Below are 15,049 nucleotides of genomic sequence, written 5' to 3'. Positions count from 1 at the left end.
ATCTGTTTTACACTGATTTTACACTGAATATTGATTTTGACGTAGGAATTTAGAAAGATATCGCAATCAAAACTAAATCGAATGTGCATTCGAGTTTTTCTTTTGATATCGAAGTATTACATTTCGATATAATCAGACTTGAAATCGAAATTAGGAATTTTACTCACTTTTGTCATGCACATAGTTACACTCAAGAGGGTCTAACACCTTATTCGCTGTAAAATCTCCATTCGCAAATAAATGTGTCTGTTACAAGGCACATGGCCCTTCAACTTTATATGGCCAGCACATTCCCAACGAAACTCTTCTCCGTACACGTAAGGGAAACAACAATAAGCGAACGGGCATAACTCCTCAGACACAATTCTGGCCTTGTTTTCCAGTAGACCAAATAAAAGGGTGGTAAATATTTTATAAGGCAAGATAAAATTTTATTCGCTCTGTCCGAATGTGAATTTCTTCAAGTGTTATTGTAGAATTCAGCACCAACAATAAAAGAGCAAATATTATGAACATTGCGGAGTTTTATTTACTCTGCTTCACACATAAACCCAGTTGATTGCGAATTTCACTTCCTCCGCATGGGTCCATTCACGAACAAGGGAGCTTGTCATTGTTTCGCGTTGAGGTCGAAATCAAAAGCGTGATATCAGATTAGACTCCAAAACGAACCGCTTCCTATTCTAATTTTTGGATACATATATTCGAGAAGATAAATTTCAATGTTTGGAAGATCAACGGATAAATACATCTTGCAGTATAATATGTTCACAAAAAAATAAAGAAAGAAAGTTTTGATACACTTAACATTTCAATTTCAATTTCATGTCTCTGATTGCGATTTCCGCTGAAGTGTTCGAATGCGTTGGAGAGTGAACCCGCAGTACTACGCGTGATATAATCGCAGAGACTAAAATATTATTTGTGAGCTGAAGAAACTTTGTCTAGAGTGTTCAGGCAATCTGAAGTTATCTTTGTTGTCGAAATGTAATGGACCTGTTTCAATCAATCCTGAATACTTTTACCTACAATCAGATGAAGAATATATCATCGGTTCTTCAAATGCACAAATTTCCGATGTAACAAAATTAAATTGGCCGCTGATCGGAAGTTTAAAGACAAACTCAACCCGAAGCGTAAAATAGTACTCAGGATGATGAAGCAAACTCGAACCTTATCGTTCGAGATACGGCAAAACTAAAAGGAGTCATGTTTGTTGTAAGAATGCCATGAACCTATTTCAATTCTGGATATTTTAAGCACAATTAGTTGGAAAATATATCACCGATTTCACTGAAAAAAATGCAGCTTTTAACATAGGGTAAATGAAGTTGGTTTGTTCAGTCGAAAATCTGATCTTGGTTCCTTAATTTGTTTAAATGTTCTAGTTCAGCGCAACTATTCCAAATCATGTATTCAAATATTCCAAAACATATAAATAAAATAGTATTTGTCATGATTTGTTTCAAAAGGTTATGAAGTCCACCCAGTGTTGCCACATTTTCTTCTGTACCAGAGGGGTCAAAAATCTTTCTCATCTGTACTTTTTCTTCCAAAAATCTGTACATCGAAAATATTTATTGTAGAGAAAAATCTATTTTATTAGCATGAAAAAAATACTTCAATACACTGTATTCTTTTTTTACGCGTTTTGCTTAAAATTACGCGATTTTTTTGCGCGCACGCTTCTATTAAGTAAAAGATGAATCCAGTGAACTACATTTACATTTGCAAGACATTCGAGTGTTTGATGATGCTTATACATAGTTTTCATGAATCTAGATTGCATACTATCCCTTATGAAAATTTTCGAGCTGCCTCCTCGATGTTTAACCAAATCTTTTGATCTCAAAATAGCGTTCATCTTATCGTTGCTAAGCGATTTCGAAGCTGATCATATACAGAAAAAATCGCTCGACAGTTGCCGAGGAGTGAGGCATAGTGAGAACGTTACAAACAAGGCTTCGAAGCGCCGAAAATGCAAGCGAACCGTCTATTCTTTTTAGGCATCCAATTTTTGTCCATCAATTCTGCATATAGGGGAGCCGCGGGTAAAACGGACAGTAGGAGTCTGATGAACAGGTGATTGATTTGTATAATTGCATTATGAATTTCAAATTGCTGTTGATGGGAACCCCTTCTACATGCTATTCTAGAATATTTAAACCATCCTATGACAATGAATACCGATCAAAAGTGAAATGAATACCGATCAAAAATAAGGAATTCATTCTCCGGATCTTGTATACTCCCATCATGGAACCCTGGAAGCGCCTCTAACACAACGTTAATGCTTGTCAAGTTGGAAACAAATGGGATTTAACATTGCCGCAGCCTTGAGCGTCGGATCATCAGAATCGAATCTTTTTCTCATTCACTTGATCAGATCCACGAAAAAACTGCGACAAATATCCTAAAGATTGACCTGTCTTTCGCTGTCCATTGTTCTCATAGTTTTTTTCTGCTGCCATGCCAACCTAAAAAATATTGCCGATTTTCAAATTGTCGGTGTTAAGCGGACCAAGTCGCAAATTGCATTAGGTTAACATTTTGTAAACTACATTACACATTTATCGGATTCGGAAAATCACGCGTACAGCAGGAATAACTTATCGAAATTGTTTTGAACGCTCAATAAAAACCCCTTATTACACCAAACTTCAAACGCGTTTTTCTCGAAATCATAAAAATGTCACATGGTCCGGTCTGACTTAACACCGACCAAATGATTTACAAATTTAATAGCATTGGCCAACGTATCTTACGCAGATATGAGTGAGAATGATAAAATAAAAATCTTTCTGCTCTTCATGTAGCATCGTGAATTCAGGGTTTCAGCCTGGAACAAACGATTCAATCTGTTGATCTGTGGCGAAACATACTCCAAAAAAAGCAACAGAGGTTTTGTCACTAAATTTTTGGGGCAGTTAATATTCTGCAAGCGGTCATACTAAAAGATGAAAATCAAAATTAGCTCTGAAAATCGTGAAATGCGTCTCTTCACCATCGTCGCTAACGAGAGCCAACGAGTGTCCGAAGGGTGTAGGATTTTAAGCGGCTTGAGTTCCAAAATTTTCTGTATCACCTCGAATTCATTAACACGTTGGCTGCTACGTCAGTGACTGACACCGAGTTTTCGCAAGGGCTGCGTCAGTCACCGGTGTCTGACAGTATAACATATAATGATAAAGGTAACTAATATAAGCATATAAGCTTACAAGCATTCCTCTCGAACAAAAATACCTTCCATTACGATAAGAAACGATGGCCCTAATACGTTTAAAAATTTTCATAGAGTCACTATAAAACCGTGGTACTCAACGTGTTAATCCTTTTTGGGCTATTGGATATATAGGTATATATGTCCCACAAAGCCAGCGAGAGACAGTAATGTTTGACGACTATTTGATCTAGACAATCGATTTTTAGCAAGCGCATTTCGGTATTCGAAACCCCCATCGTAAACGTCGCACCGTCCGACCCGAATCGCTCAGACGATCCTTGTAAGGATTTCCATCCTAATGAAACTGATCAATTATTGCATTGTAAATGCTTTTATGATTAGCAGCACCAAGCGATACTGTGGCGTAAACGTCGTCATGTACCTTAATGTTACTTTGTTTAAATGTAACGAATTTTGCACGCGGAAAAAATCTTCACCAATCTGTCCTTTTTGATGAAAATCTGTACCCTGCACCGTAGAGAATATGTGCCAAAAATAACAAAAAAAAATGTGTACTTTTCTAGATAAATCTATACTTGTGGCAACACTGAGTCAGAGAGATCGATGTCGTGCTCGACACCAAGTTAAGATTATCGGAATTATATTGCATCAGTTACCGCTGAGGCTTTTTTCGTTTTGAGCTTCACAAGACGTCACTAAGGCATTGAGAAATGTCTATTGTCTCAAAGGGCCTCTTGTACGTAGTATATTGAATACCGTGTCACTGTTTGGGTCCCATACCATGCTGTTTATATCGCTCGCCAGGAACATGTGCAGGAAACTAACATCCGATATGCGCTTCGTTATCGTCCATGCCGTTCAAACTCTATTTGGCGACGAAAAAAATCGGAGCTGGTGTTGAAAACAATTCGTTCACAGAGATACGAACTCATCATCCATCTGCTCAGTACATTACAGAGGAATGTGCATCCGCGATCTTCTGTCTGCTGATGCCAGATCTACCAAATTACAGAGATCTCCGATTGTTGGTAGATGTTCTCCTCTCCAACCAAGATATCAATCAATCATAGTACTGCGATCGTCACAGTTTACAATCGGTGTAAATCAGCACTATTGCGCTAGTCAGGAACGATGGTAAATCATCCATAACCATGACAAAGGCTCCGAGGCACCCGCGCCACTTGTGAAACATCCTAGATATGTTGTTATGAACTTCGCAAATATATTGACTTCACTACAGACTTCCGCGCATATTATCAGCTATATATATATATTTTTTTTTATCCAAAATGTATATTTTTATTAAGGCTCATGTGGCGTCAACCTGACGGGGCCGGGAGTTCAATATTTCGACAATGTTTGCCTTATAACTATGTTAGTAATATGTAACCGATTACTCGCGGTTGGCTCGAGGTTAGTATTACAAGTGTTTTCGTAATTGTGATGTTGCTGTCTCCAATGCTCTGTACCTGTGCCCGACACGGGATACTTCCTATTGGGATGCAGCTGACCATTAATCAGCAACGCCACCCTAGTCTGTACCCCATATCTAGCGTGGTGCGTCTTCTCGACTCGAGGAATCCAGGATAGAATGGTCACTAGCCGGCGCAAACATCAGCTCGTGTAGAGTTGTCATGAGCGGTACAACCTTTGGCTCTTGTTGAATGATCAGTGGACTGCACAATCTTTGACCCGTGTATCTGTAAAGAGTGTGTGTATGTATTTCCGCGACTAAGTAAAAGTTTATAGATCGGATAGGAGGGATATGAAACAGGGACACAACGAAGGAAACATCATTAAACGTTGACATCGGCGTTTCTGAGGAACAGGTATAGATGAAGCAGTAGATCAGGATCACGGCTACCTAAGATTATCAGCTATATGATCGACAGACATGTGTCGAAACAGTTGTTCCTCGGCAACCGTGGTCCGTGGATAACAAAATAGCTTAGAAGGCTGAAGACTCTAAAAAGAGCAGCACTGTGTCAGTAATCTACGTTGTGCTACCGCATAGAGAACACTAACATAGAACCAAGTTTGAAGGGTGCAAAGTCGACGCTGCTTTGCCAACCAGCGGATACGCCTCCAACAAAAGCTGAAATTTAACCCGAAGGCTTTCTGGAAATATGTCAACGATCGACGAAATGAAAACGGTTGACGTTCATCAATAAGGTTGCAACAGATACTAAATTTATACGTGAAAAAAGATTACATAAAAACCTTTTTGCCTCATCAGATCCATCGATGGCGCTCTATTTATCCAGAAACACCTGGATTCCTTGGCAGTTTGGTGCGAGGTGAATACGATGATTATCAATCCCAGCAAACGTTCAGTCGTGTCGTTTGTAAGGAAACGAAATCCCATCACCTTTCAAAAAAAACCTAGACAATCTCGAACTGTGTAGGAACCAGAGCCATGGTGATATCCGACGCACATCAGGAATAGACTGTCCTGCAACTCTCCAAGGTACGAATCTGCTTGGTCTCTCATGGCAGCTTCGGAATATTGCACTTCCCTGAATGCCATCAGACAAACGGACTATGGAGCTTACGGTGCTATTATTGGCATGTTTTAAAATGTAAAATTAAATGTAAGCAATGTCAGACAGACTTCAAGATTTCAATATTAGGCGAAAAAAACTAAAAAAGAGAGTGGGCGGTAGAACTCCTGAATGGACCATACCATAGGATTTGACAAACTGTACTTTGTTCTCTAAATAGGTCTCCATCCATTCAAACATTGTCCCGTTAATTCCACATTATACTAACTATTCCTACTACATCGAAAATCTTGCAAAGGATATAGGATATAAAATACGCGACGGTAGAGCAGATTCCACACAGGATCGTCACATTTGTCTTTTTTCAAAATACCATGCTGTGTTGTCGATAATGCGTTCATAAAACTTAGGGTGACAAGTCTCTTAAACAATTCCGGCATCGCAACGCCCGATTGTTTCCGGCATCTGAACGAGAACTTCCAGAGTAATCCGAGAATTCTTCCGGCGGGAAGAAGCCGGACGAAAGCAAGGAATCTATCTGGTTCTGCTGACTTACCCGATTCTAAATCCGACAAAACATGTTTCACTTCATGATACGTAACTCCAACAAGTCAGTGGTCCTAACGATTAAATAATTGACTGCACTCGGGTGGTCGGGTGGTGGTTATTACCTCCGAAAATTCACTGTTCTTTCAACTGCTATTCACGAACTTCCAAAAAGTAGCTATTTGTAAGAAGCAAAACATTCCGGGATGCGATTCTTATACATTTTCAACTCTTTCCGTTTGTATTTGAGAACTTTAATTAATCCATTCCGGGCACGGAGATGTCAAGGGGAATAAACCCCACAAACTGCACAGAATTCCGCCAATCGAAAAGTTTTGGAAATCTCCACTGAACAATAGTGGAAAGTAACTTAAAATGCTACTGCAATAACCGATACTCGACAAAACGCAAGAATCTAATCAAGCAAGGGAGTCAAATTTGGTATTTGAAGATTTTAGGGGGCACGAAACGTTTCTATGGTGAATGAACACTCCTCCCCCCTCTCTAAGGTCTGTCATTTTTCTATCATATTTTCTGTATCAAACTTTTATTCCATGTAACGGAGAAACAGGTTATTTGCAAGTGTTTGAAAAATATTGAACAAGAATTGTGTCTGAAAATAATCTGATATTATAAAGATGAGTTTTGGTAGAAGTACTAGGATTTTTTAGTAAAAGGTAAATTCAACGGGGTCGATTAGAAAATCAATCAATGAACAGTTCTGCGATTGGACTCATGAACTTGCGCTTAGTAAGAAAACGTGAATGTTTGAAGGTATTGACTTTTTTTATTGCTATTGATAACAAAAAAAAATTTTGGGCGGGACGAAGTTTTCCGGGTCAGCTAGTTAAATATAAAACATTTCCTTCCAGTAACGTTTTATTCTACATCGTAGAGATCCTGAAATATATATAATTAAAAGCGTATCAGTTCTAAATTGGCAGGGCTGTATAATATTGTGTTCTCCAATTGAGGGCATTTTCATGTAAATAAATTTGTCAACAGAAAGTTTATTTATCCCATCTGTTTATTTCATTAGGCTCATTTAGTAGTTCAGCTGTAACAGAACCGAATTTATTCGTGTACATTTTAATCTTAAGATAATTTTGATTGTAACAGTTCGGCTGAAAAGTTCATAAGGTTGACATCTAGATGGCGCCACTTGCAAAAATCTACTTGACTATCACAAAGCCCCATCTTTCAATAGATACATGTCAAAATTGGACAGCAATCGGTCGATTGGTTCGTGAGTTACAGTGTTGGAAGTGAAGCAACTTTTGTTATTGTGAAAAAATGGAAAAATCACAAATCAATGAAAACAAATTGCAAGAATTGGGCTTCGAATTGCTTCCGCATCCACCGTTTTCTCCAGATCTGGCCCCCAGCGACTATTTTCTGTTCGCAGACTTGAAGGGAATGCTCGCTGGCAAGAAATTGAAGACCGATGATGAAGTGAATACCGAAACTGAGGTCTACTTTATAAACCGAAAGAGTACTATAAAAATGGTATCGAAAAGTTGCAAGATCGCTATAATCACTATATCGCCCTCGAAGACAATTATATTGATTAATAAAACAGTATATTGCAACAAAAAAATAGTTTTACTGTGTTACCTTATAAACTTTTCAGCTGAACTGCTATACTACACACGATATTGGATTGATGATGGAAACCGCCATCTAAAGAAACGAACATGTCCATTTCCCGAATATCAATGTTGAAACTGTCTCTGCTTAGGCTGCCACACCAAACTGGGGACATATATGTTCTTATGTTAAATTATTCGAGGTGCCGATACATGATTGGGCCGTTAAAGATGCTCACACAATTTTTTGCAATCAGAACTTGTGAGAATGTCAAGTTTGAGTACCCGTAAAGTACACCAGATAGGCCATGAGTAATTTCTAAATTTTACTGAATTTCGTTATGAGTGTATAAAATCACAGTAGGCATTTGTTGTCAGAATAAATTCATTTTCTCACACCATGATGTCACTGGAACAAGTGCGTCTCTAATCGATTCGGGGCATCGAAGCTGAGTTTGACCGCCAGTTTATATGAAGCAAATAAAAACAAAACACAAAGCAAAAAGTGGTGGATTTGGACAAGTAATTTCCCACGAGTAATGAATTTTATTTTAATAATGGTAAGTGTTAAATTAAAGAATAATGTGCTACAGAGCTAATTAGGTTGAATTACATAAATTAGCATTGTTAGAAAAACCTTCTTATTGCTGTAAAACATGGCGGCGGGAAAAAGAAGCACATCTTCAGGGACCAATTAAATTAAAATCAAATTATCCGTATCAAATGAATAATCTAAATAAAAGTGTGACATGTTTTCTACACGGTTTTCGCGTTTTTGGGAGCAAATGCAAGTTGCAATGTATTTGTGGACCTGGCATATATTTTCAGCTCCGCTGTCGGAGCTGAGTTATACTTACTTGGTGGAAGGAAATTCAACGCGCTGATATGAAGATTGCAAACGCGATTGGTTATCAACGGATCAATCTCCATCTTAAACCGTTGAAGCTATTCGAGGTATAAGGTTTTACCCGTTTTCGATGAAAAGTCACAATATTCTTGGCCAATATTTTAATTTATAAACAGGAACGTCGATACAAATCGAATGACTGCTAGGTTCAGTGTTATGCTCATGTGTTTCAGTATCACTAGCATAAAAAATTTCCGTATTGTTAGAGCAATTCGTTCAACTTTTTAGGTCTACTTTATATAGGTTCTGGTGAAAAGATTTAGGAGCTCTATCAGTAATGATTATGTAAGGGTTAGGACTATGTAACCTGATCATACAAACAACATTTGAAAATAATTTTTATTCAATGTTTGAAAATTTACAACTGCTTTCGATCATGCTGATTTCAAACAACATATTCGTTCACATATTCGATTTTGTATTGTGTATCAGAGAATAAAACAATAGTTTGTGAGGTGAAAATCGCTTCAGTAAATTTTATTCTACTACAACATATTTCTTTGTTTCGCAAACTGCAATAGAATTCATGAAAAAAGGCACCCAAAGTACAGTTGAAAAACTCACGGTTTGTTTACATTTGCATCATACAACCATAAAATCCGGTAGACTGGCCAAAATTGAGCTGATGGCGAACGACTTGTGATGTAAACTGGATCTGGCTGGACTTTGTATAAACTAAATACAGTAAAACCCCGATTATCCGCGGAATAGTCGGGCCAGGTCATCACGTATAACGAAAATCGCGGATAACACAATATAGGACTAAAAATGAAGACAAACACGGAAAAAAGATATTTTAGCATGAAAACTATGTTTCATCAATACAGAAATTATTGAACTATCAATCTGTAAGGTCGTGTACATCAGTGATCAGATAATGTGAAAGCCATGACCAAAACAAAAAAGCAAGACTACCACTCACTGACAAATTTCGGTAAGGTTTATAGAATTACTAAGGAACTCACTTTCGCGGCTAATCCGCACCGCGGTTCAACCGCTCGCGGATAATAGAGGTTCTACTGTACAGTAGAACTCCGACTATTCGCAAAATTTTGTGACTAGGTAACCGCGGAGAACATAAAAAAAGACACTGTAGACATTGATCGACTGTTATTCAAAATCTGAGTTCTTCTAATGAAATTCGTTAGATTTATTGGTCTTTGAGCATAATATTTATCTTGGGTATAACAGGCAATCAACCGTGTTTCTGAATGTGTGCTTATTTCAACGAACAAAACAGAACATCTCACATTAATAGGAATTTAAGATGTCAATTTCATGGGCAGTTCAAAAATGATACAACCAATCAACTCTTAATCCGCCGCACTAGTTGCAACCACCATATCTCTATCTGTCGCACGAAATCTACGTAACCCATCGCAAAACACATTTCTAGAGTAAAATGGATATTGATTGATATTAGTTATTAGGTACCAAGAATCGTATTCATTCGTTTGAATGGTCGTCCATTTTGAAGCATACGAACTAAACATAATATAAACCTCGCTGATTTGGTTCGATTCTTCGTCAACAACTTCAGTTCACAACGCAAAAGTTTCAGTTTTCTCACGATGTTTGATAGTTGCGAAATATATTTTCACGGCCGTCGCAACTTTTTCCTCGTTTCGAGAAAAAGTTAAATGAACAATATCGAAAAAAAGTAAACATGAGCTTATATCCATTGAAACAACAGTGTTTTCACAATTATTGAAACTTAATTATATGTAGCTTCGCTACGATAGCATTTATATGAACGTGTTGACAGGAAACACATCTGATTCAGTTCAACAAAAGAGTCATAGACAGCACAATAGAATTTGGAATATTCATCATTATCATGTATTAACACATGAATATACTTATAGGAAAGGCACTATCATAATGGTTTACAAATTTAAAACTCATAAGTACGATGCCACAATCTGCAGTGCCACTATTTGAATCACATATTACACAATAAAAAATAATTTATAATGAATTCAATAATCACGTTTCCAAACAATATTTCACATCGTTTGTAGTCACATACTCAAATATCATTCAATTGAGGCTATTTGATTGTACTTAACGTTTTATTTTCCATTTTGAGATAATAAAACGTTAATGCAGTTGTTATTGTAATAAAATATATGTAAACTACACACTTACAATTTTACAACCACAACACCGACGGTTTTAATGAGAATCAGTGGAACTTTATATTGAAATACGGTTATGCTCACAAATCTTTTCCAAACATATCATTCGGAAATAGTCATACAATGGGTCACTTATTATCCGATTTTCACTCTACAATATTTGCAACGGGTTCACTAATCCACGTATTTTCGTTGCATTTTTGAAGTGTTTAAAGTAATGTACTATCACACAAATAGCGGACCATTTCGCTTATCGGCTATATTACACAATTATGCTGGTATTAATTAACACCTAACACAGATAATCCGTTTCACTTGTCACATTGAATAATAGTGCACATATTTGAGACGATTCTTTCAAATCCTTGACGCCAGCTTCCAATCAGCTCTAAAGTATCCGTTATTCTCCAGTGTGACAGAATGTGATTTCCAAAATTATTACAATGGAAGTAATGACATCTCCTAGCACATGTATATGCTGCATCCAAAAACTTTATAATGAATGTCTAATCGCGGTAACACGAATGTTGCAACTGAACACAAAATTCACTATAAAGCAACAAAACACAAAATAACGCTTCTAAAAATACACTCAGGTGGTCTGCAAACAATAGAGCGGCCCTCCAGGAATGATATAACAATGAAAGAGGGATGTCCCATTTCACCTCTTCCTTACATTATTATGTTAGAATCATTTATAAGTGGGCGTTGCTATTGTCCTGTCGCCTTGCCGTGACCAATCGTGGGGCATGCGCAGTTGTGAACGAACACTTTACCACTACGAGCAAACGGACACAGCAAGGCTTCCACCAAATCAGAAACACTAACACACAATAGCGCATCAAATCCTTTGCGATCGATAAGTTTGAGTGTGTGCTGAAAGGCAAATCTGTTCGATTACACTTGTGCATACATCAAAATAAACGCTTTCTTCAACACAGACAAGACATAAGGGGTGGAAATGAAATGGGCTGACAAACTGATTGGTCGAGATATATAATTCAAACGTTATGCTGATGAAAAAGAAAACAACAAAACTATTCGCCGTACGCATAGCAAACGTGCATTGTAGTGAGCAAGACAAAGCACAAAACCGGAAGTCAAAGGATAATTTCGACTCGCCTAGCTTCGGAGAAAGAAATTAGGCAGAACGGAAAAATTGAATACAATCGTTTCCCTTTGCATATGTATAGACATCGTGTGCGTAACAAACAGTGGCGAAGGATATTTAAAAATGATGATTCCAAAACGCACAGCATGGTTATGTTCCGTTAATGTTTCTGTCGTCATGAATTAAAGAATTTCACCACATGAAGAAAAAAAAAGGAACAAACGTTTAGTGGCTGTTCGCAGCGTGTTGGCTGCATTGACAGTACTGTTTTATCATCATTAACAGCTATACGAACTGTTTTCTTCCAATTTTGTATCGTATATTTCATTTCCAGACTACGACAAAATTGTACAGAAAAAAATAAATGGAATAATTGGAAATTCGACCATGCATGCGAAGCAAGTTTATAATTATAATGTTGCAAAACTTATTTATACTACAGTAGAACCCTGATTATCCGCGGAATAGTCGAACCTCGGATAACGAAAATCGCGGATAACGCAATAAAGGACTAAATATGAAGTGCAAACGCGAAAATACAGTTTTATCAATACAGAAATCATTCAACTATCCATCTGTAAGGTCGTGTATACCAGAGGACACATAATGTGAAAGCCATGAACAAAACTCAAAGAATAAGAATCTTCCATTCACTGACAAATTTCGGAAAGTTGAATAGAATTACTATATCGCGGATAATCGAGGTTCTGCTTTGTTTTCATTTGTATTTGATCACAATCATATGTTATTAAAACTTACTTCTCGCCATAAAACCCTCGAACAGTACCAAAGGGATGTGAATACATACAGTCTATCGCAAAATTAAGTATACACCTCATGAGGCTTTGTTATTTTTTAGTTTTTGGGGTTAAAAGGTAAATAATAAAATGCGACTTATATTCATCTTAAAATTGATCCATTTTGAGTTGATTGGGACATTATAGAGCTGGTATTCCCACACGATGAGGTCAGTTTGCTTCGGGTCATTATTCTGTTGAGAGTAGTAATAACGAGGGAGACCCAATTCTAGAACGGGAGACTGCAGGTTGCGTTTCAGGAAGATCAATTAAGCCATTTTGTCCATCACCGAATTGATAAGCTCCATGGTTCCTGATCCACAAGCCAACCGCAGCCGTGTTTTACTGTGGGAACCAAATGCTGAACCTGGAGCACCGATACTGGTTTTCTCCACACCATCTGTCTTTCATCCGACTCAAAAAGATTGGTTTTCGGCTTATCCGTATAAAAGACGATGTTCCAGAACTACTTAGGTCTGTTCACACATGCATTAGCAAACTATAGTCGTTTTTTTCATATTCACCTTTAAGGTGAAATAATCTTCACGACCAATACGTCCTCTCAGAATGTTCCTGTATGCTGCTCTCCGGGCAGTATCTGCGCTGACAGGTCTTCCAATGATGCCGGCTACTTTGGCAGTCAATTTAGGATTATATAGGATTGTTATAGGATTCTTTCGCAATGTTCGTATAATCACTCGTTTATCATCAGAAGACAGTATACGTTTGTGTCTTCTACTCGGGAGATTTTCCATGATTCCTTCGTATTTCCATTTGTTTAAGATTGTATCTGCTGTAAAGTGAGCTCTTCCGACTATATCTGCAATTTCCTGCAATGTTTTTCCACGACAGTTCATATTTATTATCATTGTACGTGTAACAATATTTATTTCTTTCCGCTAACTTGCCATTTTCAAAAAAATGCAAACATCAATAAAAAATAAAGACCAACACTGCCCAAGCAATGGTTAAGTGTTGACACCAATCACTGATGAATAAAGCACGCTTATTCGCAAAGAAACTTACTTACAAGACTAATTTGTTCGGAGAAATTTAAAGTGTACACTCAATTTTGCGATGCCTAGAATAGAAATTGTTTTCAATTTTTAGGAATAGACAATTAGCAGAAAACTTTTCTTTGATTTTTATTGTACGTACAGCTAGGTCAATGTGTGTGAAATAAATATGCATCAAAATAATCAATGTATTCAAAATATTTCATACCAAATAAATGGAAAGTATCGTCAAGTAGCATTTGTACACTAAATTTTGCTATAGACTGTATGTGTTAATTGTGGTCAATATACAGGGTGTTGGATAGCTGATCGAGAATCTTTCAGCGGGTGACGGAGGATCATATTTGATGAAAAACTTTTCTATGCGTATGGTCAAATCTCAATAACAGAATTATTGAACGTTACTTGTTTTGGGCTCTGTTTGCCTTAAACTTACTTCAATTCTGAAAGCTCTGCAGAACTTCTCAGTTAATTAGAGCGATTCTTTGAAAATGGATAAATTTGAATGCTGTTGTAAAATAATTAAATATATACAATACATACATTCATAAAGCATTTAACATTTAAAAAAAATAATAGTGAGAATAAGTAAAATTTTAAAAATTATCTGGCACCCAACTCCCATCTCTTTCAATTTCGTTACAATAATATATTGTTTTCAAAACATTCTGATGAGCCTTCAATTAGAATCACTATACTGTCGTTCTACGCATAGTTGTCCCATGTTACTTTTTGACGATTTTCACTTTTCTTCATAAAACGTTGTTGTTATGCATAATCTTACGGAAAAACACAAAAAACATATAGTTTGTTCCCAGCTTTCAAAAAACAACATCAAGCTCAATTGTCCCATGTTGATATTCTATTCATAACTGTCCCACCATGTCTTTTTTGTAAATCCATATCGAATAAATCGATTCAAGTACAAGAATTTCATGTCACACTTTCAGCAGGGCTAATGCACTCATTTCTGATTTGGAAGAACGAACTAATTTTGAAAAAATTACCGGAACACGTGTACACCTTGCTTGCGAATGTCTAATAACAATGAGATTTATATTCTGCGAAGGTGTTGCAGATCATTCATTTGTTCATAGAACTATGTTTCTATGCATAATCTTTCGGAAAAACACAACAAAATATTGTTTGTTCCCAGTATATCAAAAAACAACATCAAGTTCAATTGTCCCATGTTGACATTCTAGGCATAACAGTCCCACCATGAATTTTTAAACCAGTTATCAAGCTTGATTGATTCAGTGA

General features: G+C 36.9%; 1 protein-coding gene across 5 annotated transcripts in view; it reads right to left on the bottom strand.

Moving 5' to 3' along the window:
• LOC129762195 (inhibitory POU protein) overlaps positions 1-11,427 on the bottom strand; it is a 136,166-nt gene extending 124,739 nt beyond the window's left edge. For 2 of the 5 annotated variants that reach the window (XM_055760224.1, XM_055760226.1), the window contains exon 1: positions 10,873-11,423. The gene's annotated coding sequence lies outside the window, so the exon portion shown is untranslated. Of the gene's footprint in view, positions 1-10,872 lie in introns of all 5 variants that reach the window. The other 3 variants (XM_055760225.1, XM_055760222.1, XM_055760223.1) reach the window with 3 other exon arrangements.
• Between the last annotated feature and the right edge of the window lie 3,622 nt (positions 11,428-15,049).

This window comes from Toxorhynchites rutilus, chromosome 1, assembly GCF_029784135.1.
Source record: "Toxorhynchites rutilus septentrionalis strain SRP chromosome 1, ASM2978413v1, whole genome shotgun sequence".
Lineage (NCBI taxonomy): Eukaryota > Metazoa > Arthropoda > Insecta > Diptera > Culicidae > Toxorhynchites > Toxorhynchites rutilus.
Note: the sequence above shows the minus strand (reverse complement) of the source record. Positions and strands in the feature narration are given on the sequence as shown.